The sequence below is a fragment of the Halichoerus grypus genome, chromosome 4 (genome assembly GCF_964656455.1).
Source record: "Halichoerus grypus chromosome 4, mHalGry1.hap1.1, whole genome shotgun sequence".
Taxonomy (NCBI): Eukaryota; Metazoa; Chordata; class Mammalia; order Carnivora; family Phocidae; genus Halichoerus; species Halichoerus grypus.
Window position 1 is genome coordinate 132,488,065 of NC_135715.1, and position 14,243 is coordinate 132,502,307.

At 39.5% G+C, this 14,243-nt stretch overlaps 2 pseudogenes; both read left to right on the plus strand.

Annotated features, from left to right (window-relative positions):
• Nucleotides 1-3,259: 3,259 nt before the first annotated feature.
• Nucleotides 3,260-3,706, plus strand: LOC144381545 (M-phase-specific PLK1-interacting protein pseudogene; annotated as a pseudogene).
• A 9,672-nt stretch (nucleotides 3,707-13,378) lies between these two features.
• LOC118522757 (26S proteasome complex subunit SEM1 pseudogene) lies at nucleotides 13,379-13,591 on the plus strand (annotated as a pseudogene).
• The last annotated feature ends 652 nt before the right edge of the window (nucleotides 13,592-14,243 follow it).

The following is a 14,243-nucleotide window of genomic DNA, read 5'->3' on the forward strand; positions in this document are numbered from 1 at the left end:
ATTTTTATATGCACTTTAAAAAGATATATGGAAAGCATAAATTAACTCTGATATTGTAAGAGTTAGCCTTGCAAATTTTACAGAACGGCAATCATGCCATAATTTGCAACAGGTCACTTTACTGTAGCTTTAAAGTCCTGATTTAAAGGAAATATCCTACACTCTCATGCTCTAGTGAACAAAGCTATCTCCAAAGTTGGGGCTTTAGCTATGATCCAATTATATAAATTTAGGAAACAGTTTAACGAAATTCAGACCCATAGCACAAGGTAAGCCCAAGGCTCTTGCCAAGCGGCTTCCACTCCTAAATTCAAATATAAAATGTGAATGTGTTTCATCTGAGGCAACTGTGCAACAATTCTTTATACAACTATCATCAAGGTTAGATGGGAATAACTCTGTTCCCATCACCAAAAAAGTGTCCAGAGCAATGTACCAGACCCATATGACACCTTTGCTCTAATTAGACGCACACTCTTTCCATTCCTGTCTGGTAACTGACCCAGTATCAAGTATGGAAAGTGGCGTTTGTCTGAGGCAGAGTGATTCCATGAGACCAGGGAGATGAGGGTAACACACTCCCTTAGAATATGTTTTTACTTCAACAAGTGACAGTGTTTCACTTTGGCTGGCATTGTTTCCTTCAGGGTCAGAAACCGCACAGCCAAGCGCTCTACCCTATTTGTGAGGACCGGCAGGACATGCCCTTGGCAGCACTTGTGTGGCAGCTAAATTGCTAAGAGAATCTTAAAGGGTAGAGATCAGAACTAATCAGCATCAGAGCCCTAGCAAAGCAGCAACAGTGGACTCAAAACCTCAGACTTCAAAGAAGACAAAAGTTGGTTTCCACACAAGTGCCCATCAATGTTGACAAGGTCATGGATGTCCACCGGTATCAGGCCTTTTTCATGACTTGCTGCTATAATAATATTGTGTGTTTAGAGAAGATTTGCATGCCAAGGAACCACTCTGATTCTTTTTAATTTGCCATCAAAAAACATCAAAGTCTTCTAATTAAATATAGAAACTGGCCTTTCCATTTTCCTGAGCCCCTAGGAGATGGTCTCTACTGATGTTATCGGAAGGGAAGTCATTCTGGATGTCCTGGAGCACAGGGAGGTACAGGTGCCCTTGGCCTATCGTAATCTGATGTTGATATTTGGTTCTTTTGTGCTCCTGTTGTCCCCTGGTTCAGTCATGGGAGAGTGAGCGGAGGAAGTTGCTCAGGGATCCCATAGTAGTTTTGCAGTCATAGGAATTCTCTTGCCCCCCAGACCTGCACAATCTTTGCCCTGTTGCCCATAAATAACAGGCTGCACAGCATAATCACCAAAGCCACTGATTTTCCAAGGCAAATGACCACTAAATTTCGATTAAAAATTCATAGTTCTGGGGACGCCTGGGTGGTTCAGTCGGGTAAGCATCTGCCTTCGGCTCAGGTCGTGATCTGCGGGGAGTCTGCTGCTCCCTCTGCCTGCCGTTCCCCCCTGCTTGTGCTCTCCCTCTATCTCTTTCTCTGACAAATAAATAAATAAAATCTTTTAAAAAATAAATAAATAAAAACAACTCATAGTTCTGTATCAAACCTCAGCTACAATAATCACAGCTTCATGTCATTGGTTAGCAACACATGGATTACCAGATACTAGTATTTTGACAATTCACTGTTAAAAGATCGTTTTCAAAACAAGGTAAAACTATGACTCTCATATAGATACAAAAATGAATGTGTAGGGCGCCTGGGTGGCTCAGTAGTTGGGCATCTGCCTTCAGCTCCGGTCATGATCCCAGGGTCCTGGGATCGAGCCCCGCATCAGGGCTCCCTGTTGGGCGGGAAACCTGCTTCTCCCTCTCCCACCCCCCACCCCCCTGCTTGTGTTTCTGCTCTCACTATCTCTCTGTCAAATAAATAAAATAAATCTTTAAAAAAAAAATGAATGTGTATTAAAGATTTTATTTAATTCAGTGAGGAAACTGAGGAGGTTTTACAACCAATTCAAAGCAGAAGTCAAAAACAGCACACATTTACATGGAGTAAAGAAATGAGAAATGAATGAGCAAATGAAGGCAAAACTAGCTTCTGTGTGGAGGATAGTCGATGGAACCTCTATTAGATAAGACAGAATTTACATGTCTATAGACAAGAATTTTTGTTTACATGACTATCAGTTACCTACAATTTATAGAATTGTAAAAAAGCTCCTATACAATCAGAATCAGATAACATAGAAGAGTGTCCCCTGCATAGCCGTAGTTTTTCACTGAAGTACAAAATTGCTCCTACAACATCTATATTTATACCAACTTGAGATTAACAGATAGGGAACTGTTGTCCAAGTAAACAGTCTGAAAGAATGGTACAAATTATCAATGATCTTTCAAGGACCCTGACCAGTAAGACTTCCCAGTTTCATACCATTAATATGTCACTCCATATTCAACAAGAGTAGTAAATACTATTATGTGATTAATGGTACATATAGCTAGTTCCAGAATGCTGGTTGAACCATTTTAGTCCATGTTCCTTGAGGAACTACAGCCCAAAACTGTTTGAGACATTGCTCTATCTGCACCTACACTCCACTCTTTTTTTTTTTTTTTTTTTTACCACAAGAGTAGGATCTTTAGAACTGAACAAAAAAAGAGCTCCTGGCTCCTGGACCATAACTGAGATAATGATGACTCTTACGTACAATGTTCCAAGTTCAGATGAATGTTTAGAATTGCCATATTGAATGACAATAAATATTTTCCTCCACCATTTCCTCTAGTGTCATTTGGCTTTGATTTTACTTACTTCTATTCTATTCTATGCTATTCTAGTCTATTCTATTCAGCTCCACCAACCCAGATCTCACAGCACCACAAAGTGAAGGAAGCAATAATTCCCCTCCAGTCAGAATTGCTGAAATGGAATCAGCTGATATTTCTACACCTGTTCATATAGCTCAAAGATAACCTTACAAATGTCATGCCCTTCCTTGACATTATAAGCCAAATGAAGACCAGTGGAAATATATGCCATGGGCCTGCCTAATATTGGCATGTGGCAGGATCATATTTTTAAAAATTAAACTGATGCTGTTTTGGTCTCATAGCCCTTAGTAATTCTTAGTTTCCCTGAGGCTTCCTACCTATAGCCTAGAACAAAGAGGCCAACTGAGTTGCTTCATCAGCTCTCAGAAGACACACACGTTTCAAAGCAAAAGCAAAGGGACTAAGGGAAGCAGCTTCCAGGGTACCCTGGCAGACGAGGACCATGGCCGCACTCCCCTCAGGACAATACCAGACTCCACGACATCCTACCACACACCGCCTGCCTGCGGTAGGGGCCAGGTCTAGGCCTTTCCAGAGCAGCCACTCTCCACCAGATGGCGGCAGCTTCCCTGGGGGCCTGATTCGGGTCTCTTTCCCCTGGCAACTATTCTGGCTCCTACTCCAAGTCCCCTACGGGGTCCCAGCCATCATTTGGCTACTCCCCAGGGCAGCAGCAGACCTAGCCCAGGGTTCGCCAAGGACATCAACACCATTTGGCTCAGGGTGTGGTAGAGAAAAAAGAATGTCTAATGAGGTGGAAAGTTATTTGAAGCCTTCAGTGCTTGAAGACTCTTGGGCCAGCCTACAACCAGTATCTATAGTGGATATTAACCAACAATAGAGCAATATCCAAACATTCACAGGCAAAACAGGAAGATACTTTCGTTAACATTTCTGAAATTCACCCAAAGCTTCATGTGTCAGGAACATCTTGGACAAAACTTTTACTTGTGTAATTAAGTTGAACCCTAAGATGGTGACTTTGAATAAATTATTTGGATCTTCTTGGTATTTGAACTTCCCTCCTTTCCCCAACTGAGAAAGGTCTTTAATCCTTGTGGGGGTAAAAATCTGCCCTTACTTTCTATATGGAACTGTTGCTATGGCTAATATAAAACTCTTTGCTTAATCTTTTGTGCTTTGGCTGATATCTTGCAAGTCAAACCTTATTGCAATTAAAAAAAAAAAGCAACAATCACTGTACCTTATCAAGCACTTGCAACTTAGTCCCTTTGCTTTTTAATTTTTTTCTAAAAAGACAAAATATTTTATTTTAAAACACTGGAAAACCATTGAAAACCAAAAATGTCCATTATATAACCATGAACATTAAATATTTGGAAACTATAAATCTTCTAAAATGTGGTAGGTACTTCTAAAGAGCTAAATATTGCAAATTATTCCACTGTATATCTTCCCTAATATCAGCAATACTTGATATGATGAAAAATCCCTTCACCCTGGATGAAATTCAGGCAGTCTCAGACTTTTCCAGTCATTCTTAGATAGTAAAAAGCCCAAATGGTTACATCAAGTTGCAAACAAAGTCTCAATTCAGGAAATAAAAGTGTGCGACCTCAAGTAATTACCAATTTAATTTGATTTAACAGTTCAACTTCTCCCCTCTTTCAACTGGGGTCTTTGTAGGTAGACCCAAAGAATGGAACATGATGCTATTTCCCCACCATAGGCTTCAATACCTACCTTGCTATCTTGCTAGCTGTGTTTTCTGACTCCTCCAGGGTCAAAACAGGAGGAAGAGAAAAGGGAAAGGGGAGCAGGGAGGGGGAACAGGAAAGTTAGTACTTGATTAAGACTGTCAATGGTCCTTGCCCTCTGGTCTGACAGATGTCTAAAGCTGGCTCTTACAGGCCCTTTTATGAGCCCCTTCAGAAATCCTCACTGGGAATATTCAGTTTCATTTCTAGTCCTGGTGGATGCATTTTTCTCTGCCTAGCTGCTCCACCTCAGCATTCCACAACCCATTCTCTCCCTTGGGTTCCCATCACTTGGTCCAGGCTTAGACAAGATTTAAAAGAGCCCCAGGTCTGTTCTTTCTCCCAATGACCGTATCTGTTGGAGTAAACACACACACGCATCCTTTGCTCCCACCTTGGATCAGCTGGATAGTCCACATTCCTGCCTTTTACATTTTTCAGTCAGAAGTCAAACACCAGTCCACACTGCCACCCTCCTGCCCGCAAAACTGCATGAATCACATATCAAGGTTTCTAAGGAACTCTTCTCGCCAGGTTTGAGATGAGGAAAAACAAGGCAGGAAGAGCTTACAACAGAACTCTTTTCAAAGACATCCTCTATCCAATCCTCTCTTCCCATTTCCAAAGCTATCCTTTTAGAACTTCAATACCAAAAAAGTTTAGAAACTTCCTTTGAAATTTTTCAAATTCTACTCTGTGATCTCACAATCTACTCTGCCATCTGGCATTTGTCATTTTAGGATCCCAACCCTAAACTTCCATTTATGGATCCTATTACAAGTGATTTCTACTAGGGGCGCCTGGGTGGCTCAGTCGTTAAGCGTCTGCCTTCAGCTCAGGTCATGATCCCAGGGTCCTGGGATCGAGCCCCACATCAGGCTCCCTGCTCGGCGGGAAGCCTGCTTCTCCCTCTCCCATTCCCCCTGCTTGTGTTCCCTCTCTCGCTGTCTCTCTCTGTGAAATAAATAAATAAAATCTTTAAAAAAAAAAAAAACACAAGCGATTTCTACTACTAGAGGAAACAACGACTCATGAGCAACATAGGTTCGAGTATAGAGTGGGGAAAAAAAGAAAGTTAAATTTTAACACATTTAAGTTATGACTAAATGTTATCCCACCTTGATTCTTATTTACCCTCAGTATAATACACGCATGTAATAAGAGAGGCTTGGAAAACAGGGGTCCACAAAAAAAAACCCAATGGAAACAGAAAGCAACTCTCTGGAGAAAAAGCAATAGAATGAAGGGGTAAACAAGCTGGCAACCGTCTGCAAAAAGGTCAGGTGTCCTCTCCCCCCATCAACATCAAAATAGTTTGTGTACCCATAGGTCTGCAACCCCAGAAAGATGTATGGAGAGTAATTGAGTGAGTTGATACCCTACTGCTCCCTCTGTATCTTCAATGAAAGCAAGAGGTAAAAATGCTCACAGCCAAAAAAAAAAAAAAAAAAAAAAACCAAAGACAGCCAAATCAGGAGCAACAGTAAAGAGAAATGATGGTTCAACTGGAGTGAGCTTGGGGCGCCTGGCTGGCTCAGCTGGAAGAGCACAGGACTCTTGATCTCGGGGTCGTGTGTTCGAGCCACATGTTACATGTAGATATTAAATAAATGAAAAAAACTTTTAAAAAATGGAGTGAACTTGAAAGAAAATATTCTGATTTACAAGATTTGTGGCTTGCTGGGCATCTCAGGAAACACTGGGTGACAGCAAAGACTGAGTGTGCCCATGAGCTTAAATACCCACCTATAAGAGGAGTTAAGTGGTATGATTTGCAAATTAGATAAATGAGTTGTACAGCTTGGAGTCCCACAAAGTTTGTGTGAACTTAGACCCCTAATATTTGATATGGTTCCATTTATTAATCTTCTTAACATAACTTCATGTTAGTATTAAAAACACTGTTTCAGGGGCTCATGGGTGGCTCAGTCTTTAATCGTCTGCCTTCGGCTCAGGTCATGATCCTGGGGTCCTGAGATCGAGCCCCGCATCGGGCTCCCTGCTCAGTGGGAAGCCTGCTTCTCCCTCTCCCACTCCCCCTGCTTGTGTTCCCTCTCTCACTGTGTCTCTCTCTGTCAAATAAATAAATAAAATCTTTAAAAAAATAAAAAATAAATAAATAAATAAAAACACTGTTTCAGATGTCACCAAAGGCACTAGGAAAGGGGATCTATACCACCCAGCAATATTCTACGAAAGCTGGAGGAACTCATGAAAAACTGGACAGAATGAGAGAACATTAGTATTTTAATTCTTTTGCACTCTTGTGGTTGCTGTTAAATATACATGAAGGAGAGTTCCCAGGGTTGTAGCAGAACGATTAAGGACCGCCACATGAAGCCTTGCTCATGGCTTATCCATGTGTTTAGAAATTTTGCTTCCACTCAGTAGTCATCTCTCAACCCAGCTTTCTTCCCCTGGAATCTAATGAATCTACTCCCTTTGACCCCTTCTATTTTATTTACTATTGCCATGTAATAAATTACTCTAAAACTTAGCAACTTAAAACAACCATTTTATTAAGTTCATGAGTTCTGTGGATCAGGAATTCCAACAGGGCACAGTGAATAAGACTTGCCTCCACCTCCATGATATTTGAGGTCTCAGATGGGAGGACTCAACAGCTAGGATTGACTCTAGGGTATGGGAGGGAAAGAAATGCTGGAATCACCTGGAGGTATATTCACTCAGATATCTGGCTGGTGGTGCTGCCTGTCAGACCTTAGCTGGTGCAAAGCACCTACCCATCGCCTCTTGTGTGACCTGGATTTTCTCCCAGCATGGCAGCATGGAAACTTACATGGTGGCTCAGGTTTCCAAAAGCTGAATCTATATCACCTTTCTGGCCTAGCTTCAGAAGTCACACAGCATCATTTCTGCTGCATCTATTGGTCAAATGAATCACAAGCCAGCTGAGATTCAAAGGGAAGGGAAATATACCCTCTTGATAGGAGGGGTGGCAAAAAAAATTGCAGCCAATTTTTTAAAACTGCCATACCTTCCCTGACCAACACTTGAATACATGCACGACTATCCCAAGTGTATGTCTATTTTTATTTTTGTTATCATTTCCCCATTTTGAGTTATCAGACAGAGTAAGGTAAGGCTTCTCTGAGATAAAGCACTCTGCTTGCCTCTCCTTTTATCACCTCAACCTGGCCAAGTACACACAGAAGCACATAAGCATACATACTCACTCACTGAGTACACACCACAGTTTTCAGGGAATTAATTAAGCAAATGAACATTAACATTCAGGAAAACTGTCAGAGTTGATTTTCCTTTTTTTTTTTCCCCCACTGCAAAGGGAAGCAAATCTTGAACTGTTCACCATCAAAAAGATTAACCTTTCATTTTGTTCATCTTTCAGAAAATCTTAGTAAGCTTTCCCCTATCAACTCCTTTACACCACTTGATGCAATTTTTTAAAATATCATTGATTTCACACTAGCTATTGTTTCATGATATATAATTATATGAACAATGTTTCAAGGTAAATGTTCTTTCTAGTCCATAGAGAAGTTAAGTATTTAATCTATTAGTACTGAAATCATTCTTATCTTCTCTAAAATATATTTATATTGTATATACTTATATATATACTATATATATATATATATATATATATATTCTTGGGGTGCCTGGGTGGCTCAGTCAGTTAAGCATCTGCTTTCGGCTCAGGTCATGGTCCCGGGGTCCTAGGACCCAGCCCCGTGTAGGGCTCCCTGATCAGTGAGGAGTTTGCTTCTCCCTCTCCCTCTGCCTTCTCCCCGCTGGTGCTTGCTCTCTCTCTCATGCTCACTCCCTCTCTCTCTCAAATAAATAAATAAAATCTTTAAAAAAATAAAATAAAATAAAAAATATATATTAAATACACACACACACACACACACACACACACACACACATTCTTAATAACCAAGTAAACAATGACTATTGCTAAGGGAGTTGAGAAAAACGTATTCACTTTGAAACATTTTTTCTTTAATACCCTCTTGATAGGAGGGGTGGCAAAAAAAATTGCAGCCAATTTTTTAAAACTGCCATACCTTCCCTGACCAAAACTGTTGCTAGAAAGTACTATATTGCTTAGAAGCTCTTCATCATCCTTCAAAGAAACACTCTTTCTGATCATATTTTCATTTTGAGTTGAGAGGCATGTATTATACACCACAATTTGATATAATGAATGCACACAAATCACTCCAATTTTTAGCAAGCCCTCTTTTATGGCTTCTTGGAGTATCATTTGCCGCTCCCTGATTATTGGCAAACTCAGCGACTCATCAAAGGATAACTATCCTGCCCAGAGATCAATGAAAATACAAAAAGAAAATACCTGTAACTTTTACTTTGTAAATTTACCAAACTATTCTATGCTTGGTTTTACCAGATTATGCAAGGAAGGATAATCCAGGAATTTCAACCATGTTCCTGAATGGACAGTGATAAACAGCACTGACAGTGAAATGGAAGAAACACAAAATGCTCCGGGGCTATCCAGCCTCGGCTGAAGTCTTTATCCCAGGGGAATGAATCCATATCTCATAGGAGAGTTTACATTTATAGGGCTAGTTTAGAGGAAACTGATGTAAAGCAGAATGTGAATGCTGTAGAAGAGATTCAGAGTGCTTTGGGGATTAAAAGGGTAAAAACACATAGGTTAGAGGAATCATGAAAAACCTCATAGAAGAAGTGGCCAACCAGCTGCTTAGGGTTCCACCCTTAAATATAATGAACACCCAAGACTTATCAGATATTTCTGGACAACAACAACATGGAAGAGAGAGACCTAAACAAGCAAACAATATGCAAAGAAAGGGAGAAATAAAACTTGAAAATTTTGAGGGGTGGGAGGGAAAAGGACACAATACAGAGAAGAGATAAAAACTTACAAAGAATAGTCTCAGAGAAATAAGAGAAGGTGTATCCTGTAAAAAAGAATAGGTGCAAAGAAAACAGGTAATCAAAGAACAGGAAAGAGTTCTTGGAATTTAAAAATCTATACACTAAGAAAATTTTTAATTAAATAGAAGGGTTGGAAAATAAAGTCTTCCCAGAAAGTAGAGAAAAAGAAAGCAGGGGAATAGAAGAAAGACACAAAAGATAAGAAAATTGGATAATCAGTCCTGGCCATGGAACATCTAATAGGTCTGGATACCAGGAAGAGAAAAAGACAAAATGAAAGAATGATAATCAAGAAGTAATTCAAGACAACTAGTGGTGCTGAGGACATAAGTCTGTAGCCTGAAAGGACTTGCCAAGTGACCAGCAGGATTAATTTCAAAAGTTCCATTCCAAGGACTGCATCACACAATTAGTGACTACTGGGGATAAACTGAAAATCCCTTAAGTCTTCAGAAGAGAGAATAAAAGAAATGAGAATGGCCTTGAACTTTTCAATAATGACCCTAAATGACAGAAGGCAAAAGATCAGAAGTTTTTTAAAATTTTGAAAGATAATGACATTCAACCTAGAATTTCAACCTAGAATTTCTACGTGGTTAGGCTTTAGAGTGGACTAAAAAGCATTTGCCAACACACAAAGGCTAAATAAATTTACTTCCTGTCTCATAAAAATTACTATGTGTCCAGCAAAATAAGTAAATAAGTCAAGAAAAAGAGAAATCATGGATTCCAAAAACCAGGGTATCTAATTCAGGAATGAGTCAAAGAATAGTTGCAGGATAACAGCTGACCTAGAGAACAACCAGTCTGGAGGTCTCCGGGAGGAAAGTTCCTAGAAAAACAAGAAAGTTAATAAACTATTTGACTTGCTTAGCATTGGGGAAATTATTGGGAGGGGTTAGACAAATCTCATGGAAAAAATTAAAGATAAATACTGAAAGGTATGCAAGTAAAACAAATGTTACAATCATCAACTCCAGGAAAAACAAGCACAAGAACTGTAAAAGCAAGAAAATTAAATCATAATACATTATTTGTCATAGGAATAAACAATATTTATATAGTATAGTGTTATCTATGACTACCAATTGAACTAAAAATTATAACTCTATTATGATGGTGGAGTGTTGCTATCTAGCCAGTATTCCTTCCCTCCCTGTCCCATCTTTTTCCACCTAGGTTTTGTTCGGGTATCTACCATTTTCTGTCTGGCAATGTCCTTTGGGGGAGGCTGATCCCAATACCAGCCCCAGAAGATAAATCTATTTAGTCCCAATCATGATAATCCCATCCATCCCTTCAGTTATGAAAGTTTTAGGAAGACGCATACGTCCAATTCTGTTGAGGGGCTTCTTAAACAGAAATGCAAGGAAGAGTCAGTCTCCTCTTCTTTCTGTGGATATATGTTAAAGACAACTAAATTTGCTGCCTCCATCCAGCAATCATGAGGGCAATCTAAAGACAAAGTGAACACCCCAAGGATAGTAAAGCAAAGATCAGAAGACTCAGGTTTTGATGATGCCACTGAGTTATGCAACCCAGAGATAATATCTTTAGATTTCTGTTAAATGGAAATAATAAATGTCCTTATTAAGCCAGTAAAGTCAGGGTCTTCTGTAATCCTCACTTGAAAGCATTCTAATTGTTTTGGGGTTTTTGGGGGGGGTGGGAAGCAGAGGGAGGAATGTACAGCCTGATACTCAAAGTACTAAATTGCTAAATCCACATCTACCATTAACAGGACACATATAATATACTATCTAAAATTATTAAATCAAGATAGAGTAGAGCAGTATAAATTCCACATTTAGAAACACAGAGGCAAATACTAGAGAAAACAGTTAAAATAGTAGATAGTTGGGGTGCTTGGGTGGCTCATTTGGTTAAGTGTCTGACTCTTGATTTCAGCTCAGGTCATGATCTCAGGGTGGTGAGACTGAGCCCCACATCGGGCTCCACACACAGCAGGGAGTCTGCTTGAGATTCTCCCTCTCCCTTTGCCCCTCCCCCCTCCCCACACTCATGCACACTCTCTCTCAAAATGAAGAAATAAATCTTTTTTTTAAAAATGAAAAATAAAATAGTAGATAGTGGGTAGTTTTCAGGAATAGGAATAAGAGTTGCAGAGAAGTGAGGTAATATCATTTAATTAGTGGATGATTACTTTGATAAAAATAAAAAGTAATCACAATAAATAAATAAATATGCAAAACAAAAACAAAGAATGTGATTTTCCAAGGTAACTGTACAGAAAGGTTGAGCACCTCATGTAGCTATCAAAGTAGCTATTGACATCCCCCAAAAGCCAAACCAGCTGGTCTTCAAGAAGCTAATATAATAATCATAACCACATAGATCTTACAGTGCTAGGTACCAATGGCTCATAGTGGAGAGCAACCTGAATCTTTTTAATTACATAATGCAATCCTCAGATAGGTTCAGACAGGATTAGAACAAGAGGATATGATTACAAGGTTACATGATGAGGGCTAGGTTGAGGTCACATGACTTCCCAGTATTCTTTCCCCAAGTTATTTGCTGGCAGCTAATTTCATCCCTTTTTTTATTATTATTTTAAAAATGTCTTCCAGCTCTCATTTCTCTATAATTCAAATATGAAATTTTACTCTCAAGTTCTCAATATATTAAAGGGCTATAACTGAAAAAAAGATCTTTTCAGCAAACTTCCAAGATTTTACAACTGTTAGACAACATTAAGGTCAGATGATGGAATCTGATTTTTTTTTAATTTATATTCAGTTAGCCAACATATAGTACAGGAATCTGATTTTTGATAATCAAAGAACAACAGAAATGTAAGATTTTGGAGTGAGGAAAAATTTGTCATTCTATTAAATAGAACTCAATTTATTTATCTCTTGATCTTTGACAAATTAACAAATAAGATATTAAAATTAACATTTTAAAACAAAATCTTGTCACTGATTTCAGCCACTTGGCCACCAAACTTTTCACCAGATCAAATAATGAAAATGAGTCAGATTTGCTTTCCCATCTTGTTCCCTGGTCACCTCTTGGTGAGGTGTGTCTGAGTCTGCTCTAAGAAGGAAGTGCAGTCATTCCCTAGGATCTGAAAGAGTTAGGGAGGAGGGACCAAGGCATTGAGATGTTGCTATTAGCATTGTTAATACCAGCCTGCCTTCAGGTCTCAGTTTACTTCTCTAGGAATCCTCTTTATCCTCCTAGACTAGGATAGGCCCCCTGTTACATCCTCTTATTATAACATCCTACCCTTATCACAACAGTAATCAAATAATTGTTTCTGTAATGAATTGCTTCATGTCTGCCTCCCCTACTAGACAGTAAGTTCCATGAATCACAGGTTGTGTGTATTTGGTTCAGTTTTATATTACCTAGCACAATGCATGGCATATTATACATGGTCAGTAAATATTTGATGAATAATTGAAAAGGGGAAACAAATGGTTTTTATGCATATTAAAGTATGTTCAGCCTTACTCATAAATAAATAAAAATGAAAACATCAATAAAATGCTATTTTCTACTTATCAAACTGAAAAGTTAAAAAATTTTGATAATACACGGTGTTGTTGATAAGAGTGAAGTGTGCCAGATGGCCCCTGTTGGGGGTGCTATAGGTTGGCAGTCTCTTTGGAAGAAACTTAGCAAAATATTTCAAAACTTAAATACATATACCCTTTCACCTGACAATTTCACATCTAAAATTTTATTCTACCATTATGCTTTCATTTCTATTCAAAGACACCTCTACAAGGATGTTCATGGTGATTTTGCTTAAATAGGAAAAGAATCCTAAACTCATACAATAAAGAGAGTTAAATATCCCACATCTCTAAGGTAGAGCCAGCCTCCTCGGAGACAGCAGTCGTGAGGGAAAGTGAGGGTTTCAACTTTGCCACTGGCCTAAGAGGTTTTTGGCATGGAGGGTTGCAATGTCAGAGAAAAAGCAGCTGGTGGCCTTGGGTCTCCGGGAGGAGGATAACAAGTTAAGGGAGTTCCCTGAGGAAGATTGGTCTGGTTTAGATGAAGATGAAGAAGCAAACCTCTGGGAGGATAACCTGGATGATGACAATGTAGAAGGTAACTTCTCCAGTCAGTTCTGAGGTGAACCAGAGAAACATGGTTATAAGATGGAGACCTCATAGCATCCAGAATTGTTGAAGCAACCTAAGCTTGAACTGGTTACCAAATTCTAGGACAGAGAACCCAGGATGGGACACCTTAAAAAATATGTTTATATATTCTTTTTCTTTTTAAGATTTTATTTATTTATTTGACAGAGAGAGATACAGCAAGAGAGGGGACACAAGCAGGGGGAGTGGGAGAGAGAGAAGCAGACTTCCCGCAGAGCAGGGAGCCCGATGCGGGCTCGATCCCAGGACTCTGGGATCATGACCTGAGCCGAAGGCAGACGCTTAATGACTGAGCCACCCAGGCGCCCCAAAAATCTAATTCTTGAAGGAATATTTTTCTAGACCAGATAGTCTTTCCACTTAGATCTTTTTTTTTTTTTTAAGATTTTATTTATTTATTTGAAAGAGACAGTGAGAGAGGGAACACAAGCAGGGGGAGTGGGAGAGGGAGAAGCAGGCTCCCCACCGAGCAGGGAGCCCAATGCAGGGCTCGATCCCAGGACGCTGGGATCATGACCTGAACAGAAGGCAGACACTTAACAACTGCGACACCCAGGTGCCCCTTCACTTAGTTCTTTTAATCAGTTTGCAATTATAAATATGTAAGATGACTGAATTTTTATTTAGATTATTTTGAAGATGCTCTCCTGGGGACGCCTGGGTG